Source organism: Mustela nivalis, assembly GCF_964662115.1.
Source record: "Mustela nivalis genome assembly, chromosome: 2".
NCBI lineage: Eukaryota > Metazoa > Chordata > Mammalia > Carnivora > Mustelidae > Mustela > Mustela nivalis.
Genome location: NC_139021.1, coordinates 82,574,839 through 82,592,506, shown reverse-complemented (window position 1 = coordinate 82,592,506; position 17,668 = coordinate 82,574,839). Strand labels below are relative to the sequence as shown.

The 17,668-nt window shown below is 36.2% G+C and overlaps 1 protein-coding gene across 3 annotated transcripts in view; it reads left to right on the top strand.

The window, feature by feature from the left end:
- Positions 1-14,125, top strand: part of XKR4 (XK related 4) — a 442,846-nt gene extending 428,721 nt beyond the window's left edge. For 2 of the 3 annotated variants that reach the window (XM_082719219.1, XM_082719218.1), the window contains exon 4: positions 6,183-9,027. The gene's annotated coding sequence lies outside the window, so the exon portion shown is untranslated. Of the gene's footprint in view, positions 1-6,182; positions 9,028-9,086 lie in introns of those variants that run through there. The other variant, XM_082719220.1, reaches the window with a different exon arrangement.
- Positions 14,126-17,668: the final 3,543 nt, after the last annotated feature.

Below are 17,668 nucleotides of genomic sequence, written 5' to 3'. Positions count from 1 at the left end.
CATACTTGAAGACTGGTGTTTCAGTTAGTCAAAAATTCTTGCTAAGGAAATGACATTTCCACCATAAATTCCAAACTTTCTCAAGATTATAAGAACCAAAAAGAACATTTACTTCTGAGGAAAATCGTGACCTAATCTTCTTTCCATGATTCAGAAAATCACTTCATTGTCCTCAGATGATGTGGTGATGAGAACCGTTATTAGTTTCTAGGTACACAGATAACAGAGAGTTTAAAGTATTAGGATTTAAAAAGATATTGTCAATGTACAAAGGAACAAAGTTTGATTTTTGTCTTTGTGTTTTAGTTCTTCCTGAGATTTCATTTTCAATCTGCTATGAAACCCTTCACAGACAGTAACCGGAAAATCCAAAAAGAACATGCTATGGTTAACATATAGATTGGAAATGCTGGATTCTTCCTCTGTGGGACCCAACCTCCCATGCCTGAGTCTACTTGGATTCTCTGAGGGGGAGGAGAGGGTCCTGCTGTTAGCACTCACTTTTTGCACAGGACCATAAAATTTTCTGACAGAAAATGTTAAACATTTTTTTTTCACTTTCAAATTAGCATTTTGAAATGAAACCATATTTAAGCTTAAAGAACATATATATTTAACCATACTGAGATTTTTAAGTATTTGTGTGGAGGAAAAAAAATTTTTTCTTTGTAAATCAAAGTTTGGTTCCCCCATAATGACTGTACTTTAAATTCTCTTGGCCATTAACATTGTCCTACTTAACTATGTGCTGTCTCATTAGATAACACTGACTTTGCAGTCACTCAGTTACTATCCACTTATGATAATGCCACGAACCCAGCAAATGAAATAGATTTCTTACTGACTTGGCAAGAACACGCAATTCAAGTATTAGCACAATAAAATACACAATAAAATAGCACAATAAAATACAAAGATAACCCGAAGATAAATGTATAATGACGTATGTATGCTTAATTCCTAAATGCACAATCTAGTTTGCCCAATGAATAAATGAGGTGATAGCACTGACTACTTAAAATTGAATGGGAATCATTGAAATCTCAATGACTGTTTTTTAAAATATTGTGACATGCATATATGTTATGTATGTATATATAATACACATATATATTTTACATATATATACACACACACACAACTAAAGGAACAGAGATGAAAAAGATGAAGTATATACTGCCCTTCCATGCATATTAACTGGTATGTTACCGACACAAGAATTTAAGTGGAAAAGCTTTTTTCTCCTCCTTTTCAGCCCAAGCTTACAGTCAATGTCTATAAGACATCCACATACTTATAAGATGGGAAATACCTAGATGCAACTTAGCACTTTGAGCTTAAATAACCTGAATAACTCCTAAAATTTTCATCTTTTAAACAGTTGAATAGGATAGTTTTGAATCATTTAGGTTTCTTCCAACTGGTTGAATCAAGCCAAGAAAAACTCTTGTGTTCTTAGCAGGATTGTGTAAGGCTACATGTTCGCCTTTCAATGTACCAAATGCCATTGAGTGGAATAGGTTCTCCCACACTGTTTAGACAAGGATCCATTTTTTTTTTAATGAACCATTTTCTAGACTAAATATATGCTCCCCTGCACTTGCATACATCTTTGCCATTAGCCATTACTGTCTCTGTATAAAGTTTGGATGAGATGTCTGCATTTTTATGTTTCTAAGGAGAATTCCTTAAAGCCTTTTTAAAAATAGCTCAGACTGTCTTTCAGAAATAGAGCTCAGAGGATGCTTGAAGTCCATGGTTAAAACACAGCTGATCTGAGGTAGTTGTTCCTATAAACTCAGTGATGGATGCAGATCAACTCATGTTCATTTATCTTCAACAGTCCAGTGTCACTTCTAAAACAATCAAAATTATTACTTCTAGCCAGCTTGTGACTCATAGCACCCTTCTTCCCCATCTGAAGCTAAGGCATTTCAACATGGCTGAGGAAGGACCATTTCCTTTTACCGCCTACTCACCCCCTGCACCATACCTCCATTTCCAAGTCTCTGGCCCTGGCCTGTCTCAGGCTGTGAAGTGATCTCAGAGGTTGGGTTGAATCTCCCCTGATCACTCAAGCAGGCTGCACTGTCCACCACAGAGCTTTCTTTCTGGATCTATGTCTGGTCCAGTTGCTATCCTAGAAATGGGCATACAGAAAGACTCCATTTGGGCCTGCGATCAATAGTCTCAACAGTAGGATTACTCATTCAACAGGAAAACTCCTCAAAAATGTGGGTGGAATTGTATAAAAACACAATGAGCCATTTAATTTTGTTAATTGTAGCAATTAGGCTAGCTCGAACACAGCCTCTGTGCTCACAGCAGAAAGCCAAGTGGAAGAAATGGCAAGCAGCCATTTGCCCACAGAAATGAGGGGTTCGGAAATGCTCCCTTGAGTGTTTAAGGTATCATGTTGTTTGATCATCCATTTGAAGCTCTTTTTCTAGATCCCATAAGAAAAGAAATCAGACTCTTGTTACATGGCATGCAGTGATCTAAACCCAAAACGTAAAAAAACTCCAGTCAACTTTTGTGGTCTATGTTCTGCTCAGTAAGGAATGGTTTCATGTCCTTGAAATGCCTCATTGTTTTGCTAAAATATTTTACTCGCAAATAGTATACTGACAAATATGTCAAAAATACTGACAAACTCAAATTTTTTCTTTGGTTATTTTTTTACCCTTAGATTTTCTTGTAGTTCAGTTCCCCATATTGATGGTAATTTACCATGACTAGGAACTTACCATATGCTCAGTGCTGGGCTATAGAACTTAACCTATATGATCTCTTTAAGTCCTCACAACCATCTACGAGTTAAGTACCACATACAGATGACAAAACCTAATCTCAGAGATGCTAAACAAATCGCCAGAGGTTCCACAACGAGGAAATAGTGGAGCTGAGAATTGAACAACTTATAACAACTTTTAACAACTGCAAATTTTTCTAGAAGACCCAGGAATATTTTCCCACCAACATCAATTTCTGATTTGGCAAGTTTTCAGGAGAAATAAAATCATGGTCTGATGATGAAATTTTCCAGAGCAAATTGCATTTAAAGTCAAATATGTCTTCCGAGATGAAAAGTTAAAAATAAGAATCAGTGATGAGAAATGGAAATTGCTATCACTTGTAATTGAATTTTACTGCCACTCCCTAATTCACAGTAGGTAGATATGTGCTATCCTTCCATTCTGGACAACTGACCTCCTCCATGGCCCTAATCTACACTCAAGTAAGAGATAAATATAAATTAACCAGATGGTTCTTCTCTTGTATTCTATTCATGTGCTATACTGGCATCCAATCAGGCACATGGAAAAATAACCAAATTCCAGTACTTACTTAGACGCTGGGACGGAGAGAGACAGAGAAAGAGATAGAGGAAGGAAGGCAGGGAGGAGGGAGGAAAGATAGATGAACAAACATTTGAAGTGACATTATTCTATCCCATTGCCATGATTTTTCTCTAAATTTTATGTCTTGCAGTTCATAAAATTTAATATTTAAAAGGATTATTATACCATTAGCTTGACCCATCATATAAATTGAGGAATCTTAGCTAAGATTGAAAGGTTAGGTGTAAAGAATAAAGCAAACATTTACCAAATATTTGTCGAATTGATTATAAAATGACTGATGTGTCCTTTCCCAGCTCACTTTTGATGTAATATGCCTGAGTTCTACAGGATGACAATCAAAACCCATTTGATGACATTGTATAGAAAGTTGTGTGTGATGTTGAATGAATTGTTTCTAAACAAATAGCCAGTAATAAACCCCAAATTTTCTCAACCTTGGTGTTTATATTAGAAAAATATACAGTGATCAGTCTGACTTTAATGTATGAAAAATACAAAATCTTCTCTCTTCCTACTTTGATAAGATTTAAGCAGATCTTGATGAAGATAAGTTGAATTAGAAGTCGCTAATTTTTATAGACAGTAGCATCTAAAAGAGATCTAAGTGTTACTTCAACACATTCTTTTATGGATAAGACTACCAAGATCCAAAGAGATCAGGTAGTTTTTGTAATCAGGATTCCTTCACTCATCTGTTCCGTAAGCATCACCCACAGGACTCAGGACTAACACTGCCAGGCAAAACACAGCCAAGTGCAGAAAGAGTCTCTCACTTCTACCTTGATTATTAGTAGCAGAATAGAGTCTTCAGACTTCAACTCCTTTTGCTCTATTACACAGCTTCTATTTGTAATATCTACATTTCATTCCATACTAGAGCAAAAAAGTAACATAGCTTTTCTAATATTATATTATGGAAGCTTCATAATAAACAATGGCCACACACAATGACAAACATAAGATCATGATATACATATAAAGATAAGATGACAATGGTTGACTGTCTATAAAGAGAAAAGTAATTTTATGATTTATTTTTATGTCTCTTCAATACTAGACATTTTTAAATCAAGGTCCCAAAGCAACAAAAAGAAATTGAAATACTTTTTTGGCACACAGCACTTGACTCGAAGCAATCATAACTGAATAATCTTTGGAGATATTCCTGAGAACCCCTTTTAACAAGAGGCATGAAATGAGGAAGAGTCTGAAGACTTTTCTAATAGGCTACTTCTCTGATCTTCCAAAGAAATACCCTTCATTAGCACCTATGCTATATTTCCAGCATAGTAGTTATTTAGGAATAACACATTTTCAGAACTAAGCCTCCATTACTACAACCTGAGAGGTTGGTCTAAAGCCATGCTTCCCATGCCCAGGAGAGCGACACTGTGCCTATTACATTCAGAAGTCAGGACAGCCAGACTCACCGCATTAACCATCCTGACATACGCAACCATGTCTCTCCCTGCAATATGGCCAGGTGGTTGGCTCCCCACAGATGCAGGAAGTATATTGCTTCAAGGTAACTATTAACTTGCATAACTAATTTGCTCCAAGTGAAATAATTCTGATCAGGGAATGCATAAACCCAAAGGTTCTCTAAGGAGTAAAAGGAAAGAGAAAAAAAAAAGATAAATTTGTATAAGGCATAATAATTCAAAGAATCCCTTGGTGAGTCCTGTTAAGCCTCAATATAACAGTTGGTGTAATAACGGTGGGAAGTGTGAGGCATGGCTTCTAAGTTCAAGCCACTATAAGTAGTTCATTACTGTGATTACTGCTATTTTAGCCATTGCACTAGCCAAGAAGAGTACAGTTGTTGATATGATGTTTGCAGAGCAAAGATCATGATAATAAAACAGATCAATGTCAAAACTAATTAATCAATTTGATAAGTAAATATTACCAGCCTAGTACCAACACAAAATGTTTTCTTATGTTCTTATTAAAACCTGTCACCTAACTCTGTTATTAGAATTTCAAAAAATGTAAAGTTTCATGTTTTTATTATACTTCCATCTATCAGATGAAGCTAGTGGCCCTCTCCTCTCTCTGCTTGATTTGCATTAAAATGGAACTAATCAAATTCTTATTTCATTTAAGTGCTACAAATATTAACAAATGGAGATGTTGTGTTTGAGCTAATTTAAGTTAACTGTTCTAGTGGCATTCTGATATGGGGTTGTATCAACTCAACACTCTTATTATTCCAAATTAATCCATTTATCAGTAAGTTCTACATCACCCCCGAGTGGATTGAAAATATAGTTCAGGTTTCTATCATTGTGTGAAATTCCTATTTTGATTACAAACCAGTAAAACGTTGTCTTAATTGACATCAGCATTTCAGTCCATTGTGATTCTGGAAAATGAGTGAGTCGGGTTCTGTTACGTTAAGTTAGCAATTAACCTTTGACCTGGTCTTTCTGTGGGCCCCACTGTGAGTTCTTATTCTATTGAAACAGGGAGCAAGAGCACACCATCCTGTAACCAAAGGAGATTTGTCGGCTAGTCAAATAATTGTCGTTTTATATCCCTCTTTCAAAGAACTCAAATATTCAACTTTCCTTATTAACCTTTCTAATGTATTGTACATAGAAAAGGAAATGGATTGCTGAAATATATTCTGAAATCCTGGAGTGTAGCCTTTGCCTTGGTCTGAATCAGAGGCTTGGTGCCCTGGGAAGAGGAATAAATCTCTCTAGTGCCGTGAGGAAAGGGAACGGGGACAAGCCAGTCACTCAGAAATGTGAGCCTCGACTGTCACAAAGATGTACGTTGCTGATGGTATCGATTCCCTTCTTTTTTTTACAGAAACATCTTGGAACTTGTCAAGCTTTACTGAAGGTGATTTGCGTTAATTAATGCAACAGACCCTTTAATCTTGCAAATTCTTGACTTGTAATATTGTAGCCAAGCTACCGCGAGGGAAAATTAATCAGTTAGTGGGAAGGAGCCCTCGTTCCGTGCTGAGCTGTACCCAGGCCTGAAGAGAAAGACCTCTGTGAAGTAGAGCACTAATGAATTCGTGCTACCTGCTTCCTCATCATTCATGCAATGAATATTCATCTACTTCATTTGTTTTTGACAGTAAGCGCTGCTTTGAAAGAAAAAAAGTGTCAATGGATTCCTGGGGCTTGCATAGCTCAGAGAATAGGTACTGGGTCATGGAGAATCCTTAAATGAATACAAATCTACTTGTTTGGAAATGAAAAAAAAAAAAAGTCATTGTTATCTCTTTAATGATTGATCTGTCTGAGTACCGAGGCTGCCCTCACTTGGTTTCTTGAGAGTACTGTTGTCAGCATTGTAATAACAAATTTATGAAAATTGAATCTGTAATTCCATTTCAGAGGTAAAATCTGCACGGATGTAACTGTTAAGTAATTTGATTCCCGCCTTCCTGCAATTAACCTTCTACAATTGGGTGGTGACATTGCCGGTTTCAAACTGAGGTACCTAAGTTTACGGTATTGGCCCTCCTGTTGTTTCTGAGTCCTGACCAAACATCAGTTACAAACTCTGAGATCAAGTAGAGATTCTTATTGCCTAAATGTTTGTTTCAAAGTAAACTAATAGTCTCATAATTTGAAAAAATCATGGTTCTTTCCCACTTGCTTCTCTGTTTTCCAAGAAAGATTTGAGTTGCAAGATAAGAATGAATATACTTTCACATCATTGTCTCAGAGTTTGCAAGTATCAGCCTTCCCTATGTTTTTATAAAGTTTCTGTCTAACCTTCTAGTAGAACAATTTCAGGAGTGAACCCTAGATCAATGAGTGAAAGTCATCAGGGTTATCCAAAGAGCAACCTAGCAGAAAAATTTTAGAAAAGAAGCAGGGATCCTTTTTCTTGGGTTTCAAAGACGTTTCTCCTTGCTAAGTGACCATCTTAGTGATTTGAGAGCTACTGAATGGTAGTCCCAGTTAGAAGTGTCAGTATTGTGCTGCATACTCTATTCTGTCAAAGTCATTTTTCAGAACTAACTCTTGGCACCAGCACTGAAATTTAATGGCAAAAACTGGCCTACTACCATGTAATTTATTTTCAATTGCAAGGCAATGAAAACTAATAAGTTGAAGAAAAATTTAATTTCCTGAACTCCAAAGCCAGAATGGGCACAAAGACACTCTGTAACATACAATGAGCTGGTTGACTGTGGGGACGCAGGGGCAATAAACAATCCTCTTAAGCACGGCTCATGAGTGAGAGGCTATAAGCTGTGTTGGGACAGAAGGTGATTGAAGAGGATGTCTACCAGTTGCTCATCAGGAATATCTGCCTTTTTATAGAGCAGAGGTTCAAAGTAGCCCCTGCCATTCCCTAACTATGAGGATAGATACATCCATATATGAAGGGCCAAGGCAGAAGACAGAGAAGATATCAGGGCCTTCATGTCTGAGACTAACTCTGTCTTTAAGGAAACAGCTCTCCTTGGTCATTGGCCCCTATGCTGCTAGCTAGCTCTGCATGCCAAGAACTTCTGATGGACTACAAGATGAGATATTTAAAGGTATCGTAAGTATTCTTGCTTGTAGAACATGAACCACTGAATTAGCCCTCCTTTTCAACAGCAACCAGATTCAGGGTTACTATGGCCTTACTCATCATCCCATTGTAAATATATCATGACATCATGATAGCCTCTGTGTTCAAATTCACTAAACCAGGTTTACATGTCCTAGGTCTGTGTATCTATCCCCAATTTGGAAAAAAAATAATTTTTTGAGAATGACCTTTAGAATAATGGAAGTGAAAAAAAAAAGTGGACAGTTGAGTAATTTTTCACCATCCATGAAACCACTAGAGTGCTGATAGCCCTAAAGCTCTGATTTTTTTCTTTTTTCTCATGAGTAAGTTTCTTTTTACTTAGGGCTTTCAACATCTGAATTTTCCAAATGATCGCTGAACCATCTTCAACTAAACTGAAGTAGACACTATGGCATTGTTAAAAAATAAAGACTGTACACATGAAAGCAAATATCTAATGAAAAGTGAAGAAGTAAGTCACTCAAGCAGTAAATTTGGTCTTTGTGACATCAAACATTTGAATACTTAGGAAAATCCATGTGTTTGAATGATAGAATTTTTCATCTGGTTGTCTGGTGTTGTCTAGATAGACAGAAAATGCTCAGGTGTTGTAGGTAATGAGATTTAACTTTCTCGTGCAGTAATCTATTGCTGGTGATATTCTGCTGCTCAAAATCTCTTTGTTGTGCAAAGAGGAATAAATAATGCAGAGCAAATGCTATTTGATTTTTATTTACTTTTGGCAAACACGTGAATGGAAGAGGTTTGGGAGGTTGTCCCAGGGGTATTTAGATGTGATTATGGCACAGACCTCCTTCAGAAAGACCGTTTTGGAGGCCTGCCACTCTGCTTCTTCCTGCCAAGGAAACTTTTTATTCCGTTCCTTTCCATCCTTTCTCATTCTATAATTGCCCCCCTGTTCTTCACATAATCTTCATTGTTCCCAAAGTCTACTTGACAGAACTGTTCAAGAGAAATGCAAGTTTGTTAACTTTTTATTCTTCAAATAGGAAGTTTTCATTTTAAGGATTATATCTTTCAAGCAGAAAAATAATGTAAATGACTCAATGCAGTTATTTTATGGTGCATGTTTTGGTGTTGATAGAAGTAAAAGCGTTTTTTGGTTTTATTTTTGTTGTTGTTGTTGTTGTTGTTGTTTGGTTTGTTGATGTCCTTTTGATTGTCAAGGACTCTCTGGTTATACATATTGGAACCTTAGTGTTTCCTTTGTAATCATGGAAACGAGAAAATGTCATCAAAGGGAAGTTCACTTTCCGGAAAGAAGGAGGTTGCGATAGTCACGCGACTCTTGTATTTGTGATTATCTATGGACATTTTCTTCCTTGTTTCATCTGATTGGGCTCTGGATTGGTGAGTGTATTTCCTCAAATCGTGTGCTTACCCCATTTACTGTTCTGAAGCCGGAGAGAAACGCAGGCAAGTTATTCAGACTGATTTTATTTTCTGTGAGCTTATGCTGCAGAACTCACTCTGAGGCATTAACTGTAAGCAGGCACACAGAAGGTATGCAGCTATGCAAAGGTCATGAGAGGATTTCCGGAGAAAATCTAAATATTTGTTTTGTACATTCTTAGGTAGTGTTTTGATTGTGTCAAATTCTCCATTTCAGCGCCAACTTAGAATGACTTCATGGGGTAAGTTGTCCTCATCCTTGTTGGCTCCCTCCTCCCATTAGTTGCAGAAGTTTCCCTGAAATCAAAATGGGTGCTCCACCTTGTGTAGCAAGGGCTTTTGGCCGCTAGGTGTCACTGCTCTGTGCTAACTGTGTTTTGTCCATGCTCCTCTGGGTGCTCTTTGGATGCTCCTTTGGACGGTTTGCTAGTCCCACACCTGTGAAAGCCTTCCAGGCCAAGAGAGCTGCTAGTTCCTGTCACAGATGTACATACCAACCTGATTTGGCTCCGCTTTCCTTTTTCCTTGAGATTTCTACTTCACTCAATCCTCTTAGAAATCTTTGTACCTTCATGTTACCGACAGGATATTTAGTTCAATGTTTCAGTCAGCTGGCAATGAAGAGGGAACAATCAGTTGGCAACTACAAAAAACATCAATAACTTTGTTTCAGTTATCTTTTATTATGTAGTAATTGAATAGAATTAATGGTTTAGTAGAAAGCTAAAAATCCCTGTGTTGAATATAATGACTTTTTTAAATATACTGAAATATATTCTCTGAAGCAGTATCTTTTTACACTATGAAGTCTGTTCCTTTCTGGAGACAAGAACATGGAGGGGCCCAGGTCCACCAGTGGAAACACAGGGGCCTGGAAGCTGAGTCACTGGAGTCCTCATTCCTGGTTGGTCACTTCAGCCTCAGAAACTCCTCTTCAGCCTCTTTTGTTCCATATGTAAAAGAGAGAGAATCTTTATCTACCTACCTCATAGTGGTGTTGTGAAGATGAACTAAGTTGATAAAGTGCTTTGACACTTGAAAACTAGCATCAACACAAAGGAGGCCTGTGTGCAGCCCTGAAAAGGCTGTGGGGTGGGGGGGTGGAGACAGTCTAGCAACACGACAGCAATAAGTCACCAAGGCAGAGAGTATGATTATTCATGGTCACTTCACAGAAGTGAAACCTTTTCTTCAAAGGTCTATAGAGAACTTTTTTTTTTTTTAAATTATCAGCTTTTTAATGAGAAAAATGAACTCCTTTCATACAAACATTGAGAAGCTTCATATAGAATGGCAATTTTCCTCTTAGCCAAACTGCATTTTGCTAAATATTTATTAAATATATCCAGAGGACTGGGCTCCTTCTGATGCCTAATCCCTGATTCACATGCCTGATCCCAACTTGCATTTTCCAGAATGCCTGCACAATACCTGAGTTCAGGACTAATGATTGCCAAGGGGTGTTCTGGAATCCGCTACCAGGAGGGAACATTTTTAATAGATATTATTGGGATTAGATTTTGTTGTTTACGGTGACATTCTTTTTCATCCCTAAGATGGTACATCTCTCCCTTTGCAACCCAATAAAAGAATGTGAAGCCTTATTTCTTCCTGGAACTTCTGAGTTGGTTTATTTTCAGATTATAAATAAATTTTAAATTTTTCAGAGAAGTGTTTACACAAGGGCTTCTATATAGTGATTTACAAGTATACTTACACATGCATAGATCTGAGTGTACAACTATAGAACAAAGGAAATGGTGGGAAAACAACCATAGGGAAAATCCTATACAACTTCTCCCAAAAGTAAATGCTTTTTCTTACTTAAATATTTAGTCCTGGTAAGAACTAGTGCTAAATAACATAATTTGGGGTTATAAATATTTGTCATTTTTGAGTCATGGAGGCAATATTGTAAAGTAGGAATACAACCATGGAACTATACTAACCATTCAGGTAGTGTTTGAAAGATGTGACTTCACGGGAGAAAGTTATGTACATAAATATTGTCATTGTGCCCTTAGTTAATAATTATATTCTTTTGCCAAAAAAAAATGCATGCTTTTAAAAATATGAACTAAGGTTTCAGAAAGTTTATCTTGTTAAGTGGGTTTAAAATCATGTTGTGCCTGGAGATAACATAACGTACACATTCAACATAATCTCTTCTGGATTCTAAAATCTAGTTTCTGGTATATAGCTTAAAATTTCAGATTGGTGAAACATTTCTAATGCATGGAATTAAATTTTCTGAAGCATGAATTTAACCTAGGCAATTATCTGATCCATTAAAAAAATGTTTATGTTGCCACATCAGACTTAAGATAAATACCATTTTTCAGACTCAAAATATGAGAATAGTGAGTCAAGATAATTTGAATTTCTCTGATCTTTTTTCCCAGTCCCAAGCATCAATATTTTTCAAACCAAAAGTGCAGCAGAATATCCTTGTTTTCAAAGGGAAATATACATGTCTTTCTATTATTTTTGTGCAAGAAAACTGAAGTTAACTGCACTAGATTCAGGGGTATGCAAATAAGAAGAGGTGTGGCAGCCTCTGAGGGGGGTTGGCCAGGTGCAGTGGGGATAACTCATAATTGGGAGGTTTTACAACAACGGCACAAAACAGAGTCTAAAAGTAGTAGAACTGAACAGCTCTTTGAAATGATAGAAATGAAATTATTCACCAAAGAGATGAAAAAACAGGTGGAGACAACATGCTATTAGACAGAAACTATACATCTAATTACTGGGAAAAGGGAAATTTGAGCCCCCTATATTGACCCTTAAGTCTGGAAAGCCCACATGAAACTGGCCAGTCTTCCCTGAAAATAGTAGACTTAATAAGGAAACAAATTTTTAGCAAAGATACATGTGACTATGCTGTCATGGGCCAACCAATATGTAATTATCATGTATGTGATGCTTCATAAATGCAGTTGTCAACTTTTATTACTTCTAATTAATTCTATCTCATAACATGTGGCAGAAAACACATAGAAAATTCTCTTTTGCTCCAAAGTAATGCCTGCCAACTTACTTATACCCACTCTTATCCCTGGTATATTATTATCACCAAGCTCCTTTCATATCTAGATGGTATGAGATAGCTAAAAAATGTTTTCAGCAAATTATTTATTGAATGTCTCACCTGAAGCTTCTCTTTAGTGAAGGTGGCAGGAGGAGAGGGGACTTGGGTAAGAACCTTGCCTCTATTAAACTGTCTCTGCTTTTCTTCTCAGTTACCAGACAGCTCAGTAGCCCGGAAAACAAGATGATGTAAGACATGCAAATTGGGTTTTTCCCATTCTCAGAGCAAGGAGGGCAACCAAGGAGCGAGAGGTTACCACACCTTTGAAACCAAATAGTACATGGAATTTAGGGCTAAGACAAACAAACAAACAAACGTTGTAAAGCATGAGCAACATCATCTTTCCTGTTGGTTCTTTCCTTGGTTTTTATTGAATTCTTTTTACAGTTTAGATCAGAAGTTTCTAGTAATGATAAGTAATGCCATTTTATGTTATAGCTTCAATGCAGAAATGGTGAAAACATGAGTCACAAACAAAACTACCAGGAATACAGACTTTGTCTGTAGTGACACCTTACCTAGCAAATTGGAAACAAATACTACTTAATATTCTGATTTCATTAATAACATCTAGTTTAAAAAAAAAAGAGCATTTTGCTCAGCATTAAATCATTGCACAATATAAAACTGCTTCCAAATGGCAAGGATTTTTGCTACTGACATTTGTTCTTCATTCTGCAGTTATTTTAAGTAACTAATTTTCACATCTAACTACCTCAGCTACCGTTCTTTTATTTAGAAATATGAAATCATGCACTTTGTAACCAACAAGTTTTTCATTTAAAATTTCAAAAGGATACTTGGTGCAAAGCAATTTTCAAAAATTTGTATATGATATAAGAAACCCAACCTCAGGAGGTTGTTCTTAATTTTGTTTGTTTCTAAGTTCGATTGGGGTAAAATCTCGTTTCCACGTAACACGAAGAGAAGCTGCTCTATATTTGCTTAATTTGCCTTAAAAATTTTGTGCTCCTCTCCCTGTTCAATTTTTTTTGTTTGTTCTAAATCTATCTCTGAAAAGAAAATGTAACAGGTGGCAGATGAACATCAAACAAGAGAATGGACCAATCATTTCTCAGTTCCCTGTTTTCAACTCTGCATGACATTCTGATTGTGCAAAATTGCCATTCCTGTGCTTCTCTCTCCCATGACCATTCCAGAAGGTCTGAGAGACCGAACGTGTGTGTTTAGGGAACGGTGTAGACATTTCCCCCAGTACGAGCACAGTGCCTGGACCCGAATGATAACCTTGGCATTTCTTGTGCTTTTACTTTGTAAACATTGTACAAATGTATTTGGAATTTTATTTGAAATGAAGAATTAAACTAGTTATTAATTTTTTTCTTTCCTGTAAATATATATATTCAAACTCCATGTATCCAAACATTCCTTTAGCGTTCAGATTGTAAGAGTGTCTTTATTGGCTGGAGGCCGCCGTCTCAGGCCATGGTCCCATGTGCTCTAGTTGAAAGCACAGTGTGTGGAGTATTTGATGTACTATAATACCATAGTTATTTTGGTCTGTTAAGTAAGTTGCAATTTGTGATGAAATGAAGTGGAAAGTAGTGCTTCATAATGAACAAATTTCCTTGGTTACATGATTTTTTCTTGTAAAACTTTAAAAAAAAACTTGAAATTTTATATATTTGGATTTTGTAGATTTTTTTTTTATTTTATTGCAACACAAGGTACCAAAATCATTAAATAAAGTACACTGTGGTCATTTTAACAGATGTCTGAGTTCTTGATTCTTTCTAAGTCTAGGAAGAGAGCAGTCATTGCGGGTCTAGGGCAGGAAGATGGGGAAGAAGACCATATTCTCAGGTATAGTCTCAAGATAAAATGATTTAAACCTGAAAATAAACAAAGCTGAATTCTGTTGAATCTGAAATAAATTTAAAATGAAATTATATCAATTTCTAAGATATGTTTCACTTACTTATTTCTGAAAATTGCTAAAGAATGTTTCTCTAGAACCACTAAAAAAGCAAAGAGCTATTTCAGATCACAGAGGGTTAAAAATCTAAATAACTTTTCTAATCATTAATAAAAGGAAAAACTGTCAGTTAACAAAAGTACTGTTAAAAAAAGATGATGTGTCTAAATTCCTGATTTTTCTACAAAAGTAGAGTTTATGCTTTATATAATTGTTTTTCTTAAAATAGTGTAATGTTTTTGTTTTAAGGAAATTTTCTACTTTCTATACAGTTCAGTAAGAGTTCTACTGGTTTATAAAAGCCTTCCTCTAGGGAAACCTGGGTGATTTAATCAGGTGAGCATCTGACTCTTGGTTGCAGTTCAAATCAGGATCTCAGGGCCATGAGACTGAGCCCCATGTGGGTCTCTGCACTCATTGGGGAGTCTGCCTGGGATTCTCTTGTTCTCCCTTTCCCTCTACTCCTCCCCTGCTTACTCTCCCTCTCTAATAAATAAATAAATCTTTTAAAAAGAAATAAAAGCCTTCCTTTACAAAACAGAAATAGAGCATGAACTCTAACTATATGTGTAGAAACTACTATCAATACCAAAGAGAAGCAGATAAAACTATTAGAAGGAACAATGAAAAAAATTTCAAGAATTCACTTGTTTCTTTTCAGAGTAATTTATTAGTTGTCTTTATTACTATAAGAGTAACATGTGCTAAATGTAAAAATACAAATCCATTTTGATGCACTTCTTTCTAGTCTTTTCTGTAAGAATTTATATTTTTTACACTGTGATTTTACAAGTATTTTTGAAAATCACAGCCATTGACATGCATGGTATTGGGGTTATAAAAATGAATAAAATGCATAATCTTCTTAAAGGATACAGTCTGATAGGGAAATAAGTCCAGATACATTAATTATACATTATTTGGTAGTAAAAGTAAAGCTCTGCACAGACTATGCCAGGAGCATCTAACACGGCTTGCAAGAGGATAGGACGGGGAGGGTGTCACACTAAGGAAGGAGCCTGGATCCCTGAATGAGCAGATGGAGCAGAGTTCCCTACCTGAACCAAAATGGAAACAAGCAATATGTAAACGTCTACTGGATTGAGCTTCTGACATTTGGGGTTGTTTGTTTCAGCAGTTAGCTTTATCTGACTTTTAGAGGAGTATTCCATGAACCAGCAATGTACAGTTAGCTCAGTCATGAGTATGATTAGCTCAACTCCCTACCTGAGTTTCAAAAACAAGGAGGAAGGTGCCTGGGTGGCTCAGTTGATTGAGCAACTGCCTTCAGTTCGGGTCATGATCCTGGAGTTCCAGGATCAAGTCCTGCATTGGGCTCCCTGCTTGGCAGGGAGTCTGCTTCTCCTTCTGACCCTCCCTCTTCTCATGCTCTCTCTCTCTCTCTCTCTCTCTCTCTCTCTCTCATTCTCTCTCTCAAATAAATAAATAAAATCTTAAAAGAAAAAAAACAAGGAGGAAAAGAAATGGCTATTTGTGTTTTTCTATGTTCTCTACAATGAGTGGGTATTGTTATTATCATCTGAAAACAAATAAGATTTACATTTAAGGGGAAATTTTCTAAAAAGAAAAACATGTTCTATTCCTAAATGTAAAAGTTAAATTTGGTGAAAAATGAAGTTTGCCTCTGATTAAGCTAGAAACATAACTGAACATAAAACAGAACCACTAAGCAATATATTTTATATTTTATAAAATACATTTTATAAAACTTCACAAAATGATCATAAACCTTATATGGGAGGGTAAAAGCACTAAAATAACCAAGTATTTTTTTTCAATAAGAATAGTGATGGAACTTTGCCCTCCCAACCTGTTATAAGTTACAGTAACAGTGTACAACCAGCAAAAGAATATATTTTAGAGTTCAGAAAAAGAATCTGTACATATTATATAAGTAAATTTAGTACATGCTAATGATAATTTTAAATCAGTAGAAAAATGATGGCCCCTTCAATAAGTGGTCTTAGAATAACCAGTTCACTACTAGGGACACCTCTTACTCTCAAATCAGATCATACATATTAAATATAGGACTCTGAAAAAGTACAACTACAAAATAGTATATTAATGTCACCTGAGATGGCAAATATTTTCCAAGTTTCATTAAAGAAAGAGAGAACAAGATTATAAGCAATAAGGAAATAGGCTAAGGAGATATATATTTCCATTACTTCCCTTAAAGAAAGAACACAGTTTTCCGAAAATCAACTGGAAAAAAAAAATACTGAACCTACTAGACTGGACAAATATCCTAAAATAGACATACAAAGATCTTTATAACAGGGAAAATTGGGAAAAGGTTATGGTGTATCCTTATAATGAAATATGCTATAACAACTACAAATAAAAAATGCTTGTAAAATATCTTTCTTGTATTCAATAACAATATCAATTATTAACACCTCATTTTGAAAGTAAAGAACAAAGAAACGAGTGTCTTGGTAAACCATAAATAAAAATGCAGTAAATACCAAGCAAATAATGGTATAATGGGAAAAGAATATCGAAAGGAGAGAATTGGCTCTAAATAAATATGCAGCTACCTAAGAATAGTCTTGTCTGACACACCACGTGATCAGTGACTATGAAATTGGCAGCTACGCTAGGTGTGAATTGAATTTATTTGACAGAATTTTAAAAGAAAGATGTAACCATGTAGGACAGCAACTGGAAGTTTGTCAGAACTATTTGTGCTGAGAGCTGGTTTACAAAAAGTGATTAGGAATGGAAAGACTTTAGGAAAAGTCTGCATTTTTCAGACAATAAGAGTAAGTTCTTTAACAAGGAGGGAGTACGTAGGTGGCCCAGTCTTCAAGTGTCTGCCTTTGGCTCAGGTAGCGATCCCAGGGTCCTGGGATGGAGTCCTGGCATCAGGCATCCGCAGGAAATCTGCTTCTCCCTCTCCGCTCCCCCTGCTTGTCTTCCCTCTCTCACTGTCTCTCTCTCTCTCTTTCTCTGTGTGTGTCAAATAAATAAAGAAATTGTTTTTTAAAAATAAAATAAAATAAAAAAGACAGGAGATGAGAAATGGTCACCTTGAGAAGGAACATGCGTGTGGGAAGCCAGGATTGTTGGGAGGAGACTTGCAAAGAAACCACTTGTGGTTATTCAGTAGTGTCAAAATAAAGTAGCACCTACCCTTCACATAACAGAAACCCTCTCTGCCTTTCTAACTCACAGACAAGTAAAAGACATAAACTCTGGCCCTCCTCCTGAAAATCAGAATCTATCTGTATTCACAACTATCCTTGCCACTGTCTCAAAAAGATACCCCTATGTCTTTTCCCAGGACTTAAACTTCACCCTGTG